Source organism: Corvus hawaiiensis, chromosome Z (assembly GCF_020740725.1).
Source record: "Corvus hawaiiensis isolate bCorHaw1 chromosome Z, bCorHaw1.pri.cur, whole genome shotgun sequence".
Taxonomy (NCBI): Eukaryota; Metazoa; Chordata; class Aves; order Passeriformes; family Corvidae; genus Corvus; species Corvus hawaiiensis.
Genome location: NC_063255.1, coordinates 39689951 through 39702968, shown reverse-complemented (window position 1 = coordinate 39702968; position 13018 = coordinate 39689951). Strand labels below are relative to the sequence as shown.

The 13018-nt window shown below is 41.4% G+C and overlaps 1 long non-coding RNA gene across 1 annotated transcript; it reads right to left on the bottom strand.

Annotated features, from left to right (window-relative positions):
• Positions 1-1883: 1883 nt before the first annotated feature.
• On the bottom strand, positions 1884-10974 carry LOC125320504. The gene is made up of 2 exons (XR_007201134.1): positions 10860-10974; positions 1884-2631 (listed from the first exon to the last, which is right to left on the bottom strand). It is a non-coding gene; the product is annotated as an uncharacterized LOC125320504 (long non-coding RNA).
• Positions 10975-13018: the final 2044 nt, after the last annotated feature.

Below are 13018 nucleotides of genomic sequence, written 5' to 3'. Positions count from 1 at the left end.
GGGAAGAAGGAAGGAGAAACGAAGGGAAAGAAGGAAAAGGGAAGGAGAAAGAAAGGGGAGGAAAGAGAGCAAAAAATAGGGCCAGTCCATGAAGGTCAGTGCTTTCCCAGGCAAAAAATAAATACCAAGTACGGCCCTAAGACCTCCCAACCATTTTCCTTCTGACATCTATCCTTACTCTCAAGGGACTCTTGATAACAGAGATAACTGTTCCTATAATAATTACAAACATTTTCACCCATTTCCAGAAACTTCTTTCCTCCATTTCTCTTTAGGGAGTCCTTTAGACAGCAATGAAAGCTCTAAAGCAGCAGAGCTCTAACAGAGTAAAGGAACAGTATTTGAAATTAATTAAGAAAACAATATTAGGCAGGTTATGAGCCCTGGGTTGTGCAGAGACATCACTCTCTCTCCGTGTCTTCTGCAGGCAGCGGCACAGCACGGGCAGCCGAGGCTGCTGGCAGGGCAGGAGAGCACTGCCACCAAGTGCAAACCCAGCTCCTCCGCATCCTCATGCCAGGAAAACAGTTTTCAAAAGCCCCATTCACACCCTCTCTTCAGTCTCTCACCTTAATAAAACTGTCACAAGTCCCACAGCTGGTCACATTGGGGTTTTTTGATTTTTCAGGCTGTAATTACTCCACCATTTCATCATTTTTACTCTGTGAATTATTATCCCAGCCTATTCTATCACACCTTCTTTTTAATCATCAGCTTTTTAAGTAACTCTGTATCGACAAAAACTGCTAATATCATTGACCTTTTTAAGAGCTGGTTATATTAACTGCATGATGGCAGGGCATGTAGCAATCTGAGAAGTGCAGAAATAAGGTCTCCCAGCTGCACTGAGAAGAGAGGGTAGAACACAGCTTCAAGACTTAAAAGATAAGATTAGGTCCTTCCTACATGGGGAATATGGCTTCAAGACTTAGAAAACAAAATTAGGTCCTGGCTATGTGAGGATGCTGAGGAAAGGTAAGCTGAGCTAATTTAAGGTGTATATTTAAATTGGACCAGGTAAACCACATTATATTGCAAAGAGAATTGAAAGAAACAGAATTAAGGCCTATTTTAAATTTTTTTTAAAGTCACCTGAGCGAGGTAATACAATTTTACCAATACATTTAAAATAAAATTTTATTAACTGTCCTGCAGGTCCTGTCCATACAGAGACTAGCCCCAGATCACAATGCAAGTGTAAACAGAAGTGGCTGGAAAATGGTGATATTCCCTCCTGTCATGCTCTCTGGCACTGGTTTTCTGAAATTAATTTTGTTCTGCTCCACACCTGTGTGAGAGAAAGCAGCCTGGGTCCTGCTTCAGTTGTCTGAATGCTAGCAAATAGGCACTAACTCTGTCTCTGGTTCAGTCACCTGCAGAATGGGGAGGCTACTTTTCTTTAGAAAGGGTAAATGGTGAAGAAGCCATTTATTAAATACTCTTGTCTGTTCAGCACTAAAAGATGTAAGAATAAACGGAAAAAAACCATACTCAGTTGTCTAAGTAAGGACAGACAGGCCAGTTCTTTCATTTTCCTTTCCTCACTATACTATTAATAACAATATAAATGTTTGTGCTTAGCATTTAAATATTTATACTATCAATGAAATCAAGCAAAATTCCCTATAAATATAAAACAATGGAAAATTTGAGCTCCAGACACTTGTTTTCAGAATCAGGCAATATTTAGGAACTTCAGCTTGACTCTGCTCCATCACAGTCTTCAAAACGAGCCTGTGCCTGGTTCAGTCCTCTGGATGCCAGCAAAATTGTTCAGAATTGCCATGAACAATACACTTAGCAAGCCTAATAAGCAGTTCCTTCCTGTCTCAGTTTCACATCACAGTTAAAGGTTAAGGAAATAAAATAAAGGAAATGTTAAAGGCTGTTACTAAATATTGCATTTTATTGCCAGCTTCATAACATTAGAGCAGACGCTACAGTGATGCCCTATCATCTCTTTCTTGGTGATTGGCTGTATTAAGTCATACTGCTACTTACTTTTAAGAACTATATTCCCACTAGTGTTCTTCATAATTTACATATCGTACATCAATGAAAATAAAAGTTCTGAAAAAACTTTCTCTACTTCTTCCTTCTATCCTCCTGCCCAACCTTGGGAAAAATTAAGTGTAGGCTGGAAAAATCACTGAGAACACAGAGACCCAGCTGCCAAATCCCTTGTTTAATTGAGAAACAAGTGGCCTGGACAAGTGGTTACACACCAAAATGGGCAAGGCAGGAAGTTTCTCATACACTTGCTCTGACATGGCTGCACGCGCCTCTGCCATGCACAATCTTCACTGAGCATCTGTGCCTCACTCAGAGCCTGTAAACCATGGCACCAGCCTGTTGTGAAGACCTTGCCAGCATTTATCACAGCCAAGCTCTTTCTTGTGTGCTTCATGGGAAGAACTGAGGTCAGGCATTGACGATGCTGCTGGGGTTGAGGAGGCACCATGGAGAGAAGGTTTGTTTGAGTCTTTAGATTCCCTTTCCCAGGGAGAGACTGGAAAGGTAAAATAGCCTCAATGTTATTTTCAGAGAAAAACATGCGCACCCAAGGCACATGCTTTCAGATCAAGTCATCCAAAGGGTTTTCAAATCCAGGCAGGATCTTCAAGGTGGGAGCTGCAAATAAGAACAGGAAGAGATGGACAGTGTCTGATCTTAAACCTCTTTCAGAATAAACCTTGGCTGGATTTTGACACTAAGCCTGTCGGTGCTGCAAAGTGAAGGAGCCCAGCCAGGCAGATAAACTGAAGACATGGTACTCCCAAGCGTGTGGTAAAGCACAACAGCCTTGAAGTGGGAAAGTGGGGGTAAAGAATCCCTCCCAAAAGTGAGGTCAAAGGCTGAGCAGTCCTTCCAGGACAATACTTCCAGACGTCAGCTTTTGGGAAGGAAAGGAAAATACAGTGAAAAAACATCGTGCAGCTGCAGGGAAATACCAAGCACTTATTTTAGTACAAAATTAATGAAGTCAAGGAAAGATCCTGGTTAAGTCTATTTTTTAAACATATTCCTAGGCTGAAAAATAATGCAGCAGTAAAGCAAAGATAAAGAGAAAGCCAGCTTACTCAGGACATTTACATTAGGTGGGATAAGCCCTTGCAAATGTGCAGTAGGGATTAATTGCACTTTTGCAGAGATGGACTAGATGACTTACTGTAACAGTTCTGGAGGTAGCTAACAGCCAGAATAAGTCATCTTGAAAATGCAGCAAGGAAGTTTAGTGTTGCAAAGATTCACAGCAGAAATGGCACTGTTCTTTTGCATGATAATAAGGAAAAGCACAAAGGGGTGAATTAAGGACAGTGGGTTGGTTTTGCATTTTAATTTCATGATTTTTGTCAGGTTATATTATAACTTAAATATTCTTAAGAGGTATGGCAATTTTGTTGACTGCAAAATTTGTATCTGTTTTATTTTTGCTTTTCTTTTTCTCCTGAGTAGGAGGGGGAAATATCTTATTACAGATTATTAAATCCTAAGTGGCTGATGCAGCTTGGCAATAAGCCTTTTTACAGGGAAGAATGTTGGAAATAAGTCTGTTTAGTGTGTGCACTACATGGCCATATCACAATTATTTTTTCATGTAATCACCCAATCTTTATATAAGAATGATTTCTTTACCCTAGAGACTCAAAAAGCTCTTGGGGAAATGTATATTTAGACATCTCCAAAAAGTGACTTATTTACCCAGTTCAATACATTAAATCTGGAGATTAGATGATTCACCTGACAGACATCAAGGCCTCCCCAGGAACTGTTTCATTCTGATAAGCAAATGTGCATTTCATGCCTGCTTACCAGGGAGAAATAACTGTGTTTGCACAATATCTTGTAATGACTCTAAAGAGGTGTTTAAACATCACTAGCATTTTCAACTCCCTACACAAAAAGCAAACAAACACAAAGACAGTCGATATTGTCTCTATACAGTGGGGTATTCAGCTATGCTGGGGCTTTGATTCAGGGCTGCTGAGCATTTACGTCTCTGAGACATCTGCTGTCTTCAGACAGGCAGTCACTTTGTCTTCAGACTGGAGCAGGCAGCGGAGAGTCTACAAGGAAAATGTGCTTCTTAAAAATGTAATTGAGTCCTCTCGTTTAGGGTATTCTGACTGAGAGCACATGGCTGCTACTCATGTAAAGAAAAGCAACATTTCTACCAGAGTTGTTTATATAGGAAGAATGCTAGTCCAGGCTGTCTTTTCAAGGTGGCTTGAAAAAATTATGTGAAGTGCAGTAACTAAAAAGAAGGGAAAAATCAATTTCTTTGTTTAGCATGGGAAGCTAGATCAACCCTACAGCACAAGCTTATATTTTTCCCAGATGGTTATGTTTCCCCAAAGACAAACTCAGAACTGATTTTTTTTCCCAGCCCTCTAGAATTTAAAGAAGGGAAAAGGAAAAGGAAAAGGAAAAGGAAAAGGAAAAGGAAAAGGAAAAGGAAAAGGAAAAGGAAAAGGAAAAGGAAAAGGAAAAGGAAAAGGAAAAGGAAAAGGAAAAGGGATAAGAATTCAGACAAGCCACCTAGATTCTGCAAAGGGAAAGTATGAAGAACAGTTTCCCAGCTGATGACTGTTCACACCACTTAAATAATTAATATCTACTCTGCCCAGTAGCAAGGTGAATGCCAGTGGTTTGGGCATCTCCAGTAGGAACATCAGGAGTTCCAGAGCATCTGAGTGGAAGAATGTGGAGCCTAGTTTCAGAGAAATATTAGATACTTTGGTGAGTAGCAACAGGGTGGCAATTTGCATAAGAGACTGACGATAATATTGATACTGTCACTTTCTGGAAATGGCAAACCATTTTTAGAATTCTAAGTGGAAACTATTCAATTTTTATTGAGCACATTATGAGATATTCAGTGCAGAGGCTGAAAACTGAAAACTGCAGGAGAATCAGAGGAGCACAAAGAGACAGGATCAAACTCAAAAAGCTAAGTAAAGATGCAAAGGATACATTGCTATCAAATTTTCAACTCAACAAGGCTTCTCCTTTGGGACTGCAGAAGGGAGAATTTCACATTGGGTAAATAGAGGCACCAGTATGGGAAAAGCCAGATTTTCAAATTGTGTTGAAACACAATGAAAAGGGGATAAAATAAAATGCTATGGTTCCCTTGGCTTTATGACTACAAGAGGTACAAGCTTTGCTCTGCAAGAGGTACTCTGAATTACTCTGCCCATATAGGCTTAAATGTCCTTCTGCTCCAGTGCACCTTCTCTCCAAGCAAGTTCTTCCTTTTCTTCCTCTGCTTCAGTGTCAGTATAGACCACCAACTTGTTATAGTGTGGCTGTCCTCTTTCAAACTTCTCAGTGCTGGGGGTTCCAGTTTTGCCTCCGTAGTTATAATGGATGTCCAATCACCGAACGGGGAGAATTAAAGTCCCTACATTAAATTATGTTTTTCAGTCATGAAATCATAGTATTTTGCTCTTATAAAACATAACATTTTTCATTCAAAGACCTCTGAGCTTCTAACTGATTGTTTAATTAAGTCACAAAATGTTCCTGTGATCTAGGAAAGTATTGAAATGGGTGAGTAAACTAGTATAGATGAGTAAAGTCATTAGTCAAGATGACTAACAGATGAGAAATATACTAATAAATGGTAATTGCAGTAAAACAAAATGAGCTTGTAACAGGTTAGAAGAGTGATTTTTAGAGAATAGTTCTGAACACCTACACTCTTTCATATCCAGCAGAAGCTGTGATCGTTCAGAAGTGTCTAAAAACCAGACTAGGTCTGATTTACCTGGGTGCACTGACATGGACAGAAGAGACGCTTTTGAAACAAAAGTGTGTATGTGGCGTAGGAACACAGGGCTGAACAAACCCCTTGAACAACTGGCTGAACTGAGTCCACTCGCTCCCCTACACAGACAACCACAGAAACTGGGTTTATCCTAGGAGTACCTACAGACCATATACTACTCACCACCCATCTCCAATGTCAGGTGTCATTTTAGATGCTACTGGCCCAGAATTCTGTCCTGAGTTCATCTCACTGTCGCTTGGCTCCAGTGGTTGGTATGTGATCCCCTTCCTGCATAGATATCTTTACTGAAACCACATGACCAAGACAACCATGGTTCTATTCAGTCATCCCATGCTTGGTTTCCCTGCACTCTATGGCTCACCAGCACTTTCTGCAGAAGTAACAGGAGAGAGGAGCAGAGAGAGACAGCATCATTTATTTCCCCTGTTGAGTAGTGAGGGTACCAAAGGGCTGATAGATGCGGAGTAATGCTTAGGTAAGATTGACAACTATTTCCTCCTGCTTCATACACATAACCAGCACCCACCTGTTTTCCTCCCACCCAGAGATATTTTTGAAAGCTTCTTCTAGCAAATTTCTGCACCAAAATTAAACCCATATAGCAGTCAGCCTTATTGCCGTGTTCCCACGTCAGCTGTGTGTCATGACAACAGATGATAGAAATGCTGCTATTCAGGCTTCAGGGTGCATGCTTCTTTTTTTTCTCTCTCTCTCTTTTTTTTCTCTTTTTTTTTTTTTTTCTTTTAAATTTTAATAGCTTTAAAAAGAGCTCTGAACAAAAGTGCTTGCTCCATGATGCAGCGCTGAGCTAAAGCACACAGGGCAGGTATACCTGCCCACATCCCAACAGGCAAAAATAAGTAGAGTGGGTGAGGTTTCCTGTGGCGCTGTGGGGGCTGAGGGAGAAACACTCTGAGGAGAAAAGGAGATGACAAGATAAGAGAAAATGGAGAGGCTGAAGCAGAAGTGCTTCCCTTCCCTGCACCCCTCCCCTGTGGGCCTTTAGTGGCAGGGCAGCTCTGTGCCCCACACATGGATGTCACTGTACTGCCCCATGTCCTAAAACTGGTCCCAAACCTCCCTGCTTTGGGATGCTCCTTGGCAGACTCCAGCCTGATACACCAGAAAGGGCCCTGTTTGCCTCACCCTGGTCTACAGTGAAGGAAGGGAGTTTTGAATTTCTAGGCAGGAAAATCTTGCTCTGCAAACATCATCTGAGTTATTCCATGGGAGTAAAGCACTAACAAATTAAAGCCTCCTCACACAAAACTGTGTTATTTCTACAAGACATAATTTCTCCCAGGTCAGACATGCAGATTCTCCTTTCTACTCAGTAACTCAAAATCTGTATATATGGCCTTGGTTTTGGTTGTGAGTTTTTGTTTGCTCTTGGTTTGCTTTGGGTTTGCTTTGGGTTTTTTGATGTACTGCTAGATCCTCAAGGAAGAAAAAGAAATGAGCCTAGTAAAAGCAGGGTCCCAGTTACTTAGGATCAGGCTATGCAAGGGCAGTCAGAAGCTCGTAGAGGAAGGCTCTCCAGCTGGAACTGCTGCAGTTCACAGCTCATACTTCAGTAATCGTCACATTTGTTTCTGTTTCACAGCATCATAAAAGACAGCAAGCAACTCCTGAGCCAAGCAAGAATTTAAATATGTCTTTGAGGCCTTTCCCATTTAGAAAATCGCTTGTGTCTGTGTTTGATACTAAGGGCTGCTTCTGAATATAAATGCTTCCCTGAATCAGGGCTACACAAGTATCAGAAGCTCAGATCAAGGAGCTGATCTGTCCAAATCAGACATTAGAGGCATGATGAAATGCTGCAGATCTTCCCTTTAATGAAACTTAGTTTATGAAAACCCTTTAATAAAGCTGCAGTGAGTATATTTACATTCCCAAAAGAGAAGAGCTCTCTCTTGAAATGAAAAAAATTACCACAATTAATAATATACTGATATTCTTCATAATGCCAGTAGATTGCAAGTTTTTGTTGAGCTGTTCATCATTTTGAATTTCCATGCCTCTCTTTATTCCACAATCACATCTACACCCGCTGGGGCACTTTAAGGACTAAAATTCATTGCTGCATATTAAAAATAGCAAATGAATCTCATTATTTCTTTTGTACCTCCCCAGTTTATTCAGCATACAAAAGACAGAATCAATAGCATCCTGCCTGAGGAATAGGGTTATTTTTGTATTTTTTTTAATACTGCTGCAGATTTTTGGCTTTACTCTTGAAACTGTGATGCGCTGCACCAATATATTTTCGCTCTATGAGTTTTCAGATCATCTGCATTTTGCTGTGCTAAATCCCGGATGTTTAATATCAAGGAAAATAGTATTTATATCCCATTCATCTCTTTCTCCAGCATCTCCTGTGTATCTGCATGTTCATCTTTTATTGCCAAGAGTCTGAATATTCAGAAATACTCAGAAATTTTCTTCTCAGGGGTGCAGATCCAAGTAAGCACCTACACCTAAGCTTATGTATAATTTCAGATAAACTTGGGCTTGAGCAGCTGAGGTGCACCATTGAGCTGAGAGAGACATAATAGGATAAAGGAGAGAGGGGGTGTTCCTATGGGATCTACCTTTTGGGGAGAGCTGGGACTCATAGACCCGGGTAGAATTGCTAGAGTTGGTCTGCTTCTTATTTTAGAAAAAGAATGTGATATTTCCTTTCCTTCCATCTTTCAGCACTTCCACTGTTGCCCACTGTTTTCAAACAGTCGTAAGTGGAAGAAAATTATTCAGGAAACAGTATTTTTAACACCTAATGATGTGTGTCATCCAGGTGACCTGTATGTGTCTAGATTTTCAATATATCAGTTCACTTTTTTTTTTTTTTTTGCAGTTTATTCCCCTTTGCATTTACTGCTTTTTTTTTTCCCATCCACTTGGTCTATTTTTTTTTTTAAGATGAAAGCAAAGCAAGTTCAGTATTTCAACCATACTAAGTCTTTTTTAATATAATCTCCCTCCTGATTTATTAACAAATGGACTTTCTATCAAGTACTGCTGTTTCCCCAGCATACTGGTAAAATACTTTCTATTTGTCATCATGTATCTGAGAGAGGCAATCCACTTTGCTCTAACTGTCCTCTTTTCTCTGAAATCATCAGCTGCATAATTACTCTACACACATGGATTCCTGTATTGCCCAAAACCACTAGTTCAAGTTATTTGATTTTATTATTCTTGATCCAGAAACATAAGACTTTCCATTTTATGACAAAATTCTTTCTAGTGTAACTTTTTGGATATGTTTTATTATTCGCTTTAGTTTTAAGGCAGAACAGAAAATACAAAAAATACACTTTTTCCTTCTTTCACCATTTCTTCTGGGACTTTTCCCTGAAATGTGAACAGACTTTGCCAGTAAAGCAAAGCAGATGTTTTGCAACAGTCTTCACAATTTTAAGTCCCTGACAAGCTATACAGCGTACATGTGTCCTGTGCAGCAATCATTATATGAATATCTTTACTTACAATGAGGTGCAGTGAAATTAATATGAATGTGTACCCCAGTAAACTAATCTTCTTCCTGTTTGGAAAAAAAAATGAGCTTCTCTTTGCATTTCCATACATATATTTCTCCCCTTGGCAAACTGATTACAAGGAAACCACATACATACTTACAGTGATGTGAATTTGTGATAGAATTTGCAAAGATTTTAGTTTTATTTCTTTGACTTCTGCCTATTTTATGACTCAGGTAGCTACATGATGATGTGTCTAAGCTCCGACTAAATGTTTACAAATTTGGAAAAAAATAGAGATCTACTATAAACTTATATTAAATTTATCTTGAATGCACTTCAGATGCACTAACTGATTGCATCTCAACCAATGTACGCAAAGAGGAGTCATCCTTGAAAGGTATCTTGACTTCTTCTTCTTTTAGAAGGTACAATCATTATCAGTTTGCTTCTGCTTCCTTTTTCCTTTCACTGAGGCAATGTTTGTTCTCTCTATAAAATTGAACCAAACAATGCTATTATGTGAGTCATCAGAAAAGAGCAGCAGCAGTAGTACATGGTTGTTGATGGTGATCAGTCTGAATTGCTTACTGGCCCCCTGCCGATCTCTTGGAAACTCAGGCACTTGGAGGACAACTGGAGCTTACTTGTTTGGGGAACTTGGTGTCTTGCTGCCCATAAGAAAATAAGCAAAACCAGTTTTACCTGAGAACTAGGTTTGCATACCCAAAACATTGCAAGTCTAACACTGCAGATTTTCCTTATCTGACTGCAAAACATCAAACGCTAATAACAGAAAGTGAAGGTGGCTCCTTTCTAACTATAATACAGGATACATCCCTAGCTAGTGCAGAATACACCTAATTTTGCTAGATGTTGAGAGATGTCATGCTGCCACATCAAAATGTTTCCTATTGTCCTTAAATTGATAGTTCAATCCACTTGCCATCAAACAGCAAAAGTAGCCTTCCTGCTTTTATCTCACTATGAAAGGAAAAAAAGAGCAGATACATGTGGCAGTAATTCTTACATCCCATAGCCAGGTTTTTTTGGTATGAAGAATAGCATACTATCAGCACAGCAGTAGGCAAAGAGAACAAGAAAAGAAAATTCAGTGTCTTTGAGATTTTACTATGCAGAAAATCTCTTCTTGTTTCTCTCTAACACTTCTAATGCTGCCATCTGAGTTAGAACCTCACATCCTTGTGGAGTTGGACATCTGACAGTAGTTGGAGTAAAAAGATTTTGAGGCACACATCATCAACATGTACATAAAAAATTAGAAGGCCTAAACAATTCCAAACAATGCAAGGAAATTACTGAAATTAAAAAGGATTGAGAAATATGTTCTCCTTCCTGAATCAAATGTCAGTGTGAAAGAAATTCAGCAGACCTCTGCAGCTTACATTACAGTAAGATTGTCGTTCACGGATGTGTTCTGCAGATTCTACTAGTCAGCAATAAAGATTTGTTTTTCTATATTAAAGCAGAGAAAAGGGGGAATCACAATACTGAAGCACCACTTTTAGGTTCCTAAACGGAAATTAAACACAGCAGTACAGGCAAATTAGCAATATTTTACGCACCTAACAAATCGTAACAGAGAACTTCGCTGAGCCTGTTACCCGACAGGGCGCAGGTGGCATCGCTCCTGCGGGCAGGGGCTGGCCCGGGAGCGGGAGCGGCGGGAGCGGGAGCGGCGGGAGCCCGGGACGCCGAGCGGCCGCGCCCCGGCACCGGCGGCGGCGGAGCGCCCTCTAACGGGGAGCGGCGGCGCTGCGGCAGCGGCGGGGCTGCGGCACGGGCGGCGGGGCTGCGGGCGCTGCTGCTCAGGGACGCTCCCCTGCCCCTCTGCCCCCGCCCCGCCGGCAGGAGACTCCTCGAGGCTTCATCTCGCCCCAGCCTTCTCCGAGCCGTGCGTGTTTATCCTCTCGTACACGGAGGGAGGGTGGGAAAGTGCCACTGAACGGGAAGATTTTGCAGCATGCTGTGATCTCCCAGGGATTTTTGGCAGGTTCTCATTTCCTCGGGGAGCCAAGAACATTTTGTCTCTGCATCTCATATACTTCTCTCTTGTCTTCGATGCCGTGTGGTCTCGAGGGGCAGCGCTGCCTGGAGGCAACTCAGAGGGGCTGGCGGCTTCTACGGCGCTCGGGTCCCAAGCCATGGGAAGCGTAAGGACAAAAGTCCAGGGCGCAAGGGTATGTGGTGGGATGCCGGCAGCAGGGGTGGATGTGGGTGACTCCAGGTGTTAGAGGCTTTGGCCTCTAGGCGTCTAGGCCTTATGAAAAGGATTTTTGGGAAGCAAGAGACATACCTGGCAATTCTTCCACAATAAAATAAAAAAGTTCCAGATAACAAGCATAGGGTAAAGGGCCTGGCCAGACGTTTTAGCAGAAATTTGTAACTCTGGCGGTCAAAACAATACATTCTGGGCCAATACAGAGAAGCCAAGTTACACTCACCCACTGGCACAGGCCCACACCCCTCATCAATGCAGGCACATACAGATGCCAGGGGTTGACTCCCTTCCCAGGGCTCAGGAATGTCTCTCACCACTTGTCAGCTTCTCTCTGCCAGCATAGATGAGCCTTTTATCCATGCTGGTGATGCACTGTCATCCTTTGCTGGAAATCCCCAAGCCTGTTGTGGCATTTCTGCCACTCATCAAGCTGTACCCTTAGTCCCAAACACACATCTCCTGGAGACACAGCAGGCACCAGAAACACTCTCAATGGGTTCCCTGCACCGAGAGGAGATGAGAGGAGGTGTGAAACCAGACCTATATCTCACTATATCAGCTGGATTCGGCTCCTTTATCTGCAGGGGCCAGCAAGGGGGAGGGGAAAGAGAGGTTGGTGCCACGCACAACCTCCCGTGCTCATTCACAACCGACAGCTCCCACTACAGGAGTGGTCACACTCCTGTGGGCACCAGTGGTCTAGGAAAAGCAACTTTCAACCCATTTTGTGGGTAAAAATGGAAGAGCCTGGAGAACAAAGGCTATTATTAATTCCCATCTGTTGAAAGGAGGCTGCAGCTGTTTTGAGAGGTTTTCCTGCAAGCTATGCAGATCTGCTCAGAATTTTAATGGTTGTTTACCAACCAAAGCATGACATTGAAAGAGCAAGATGTTTCCAAGCAAACATGGTGTGAACGTCATTTCAGCCTAGAAATAAATCTCTTCTTTCTCACAAACATTTTTCTAGGTGAGAAAAGATGGTTTTGTATTTTATTCTTCCACTTTTCAGCTGTTCTTTTTTTAACTCATCCTTTGCCATCAAAGAAGCATAGAGGAGAAGAGATACCTTGAAATATGCAACGCAATTTTGCACACACATAAGACCTAGAAACCCCAAACATTCTGTGTAGTCGCTGTAGGTAGCCCTACAAAACACTGGTCTGCAGCTGGAGTAGTAAGTGCGAGTAAAACTGATACCTGTCCAAAGAACCTAGCAAGCCCTGAAGAAAAACACTGCATATAGAAGATCAAAAAAAGGAAAAGGCTTTGTTATATTCACATAAATGACAAGACATAGGACAGGCTTTTTACCTTACATATTCTGCAGAGGCCATATCTTCAAGGGGATTGTTATTGCTAAGAAATTAACATGTCTTTAGCCAAACTCTCTAGTGTGTGTTATTTATATCAGAAATTAAATCTCTGCAACCGTGTCTGTGTTTTATGGCTGTGTATAACTAAAAGGCCTGCTTCTGTAATATTAATACATGCAGTTTGTCTGTG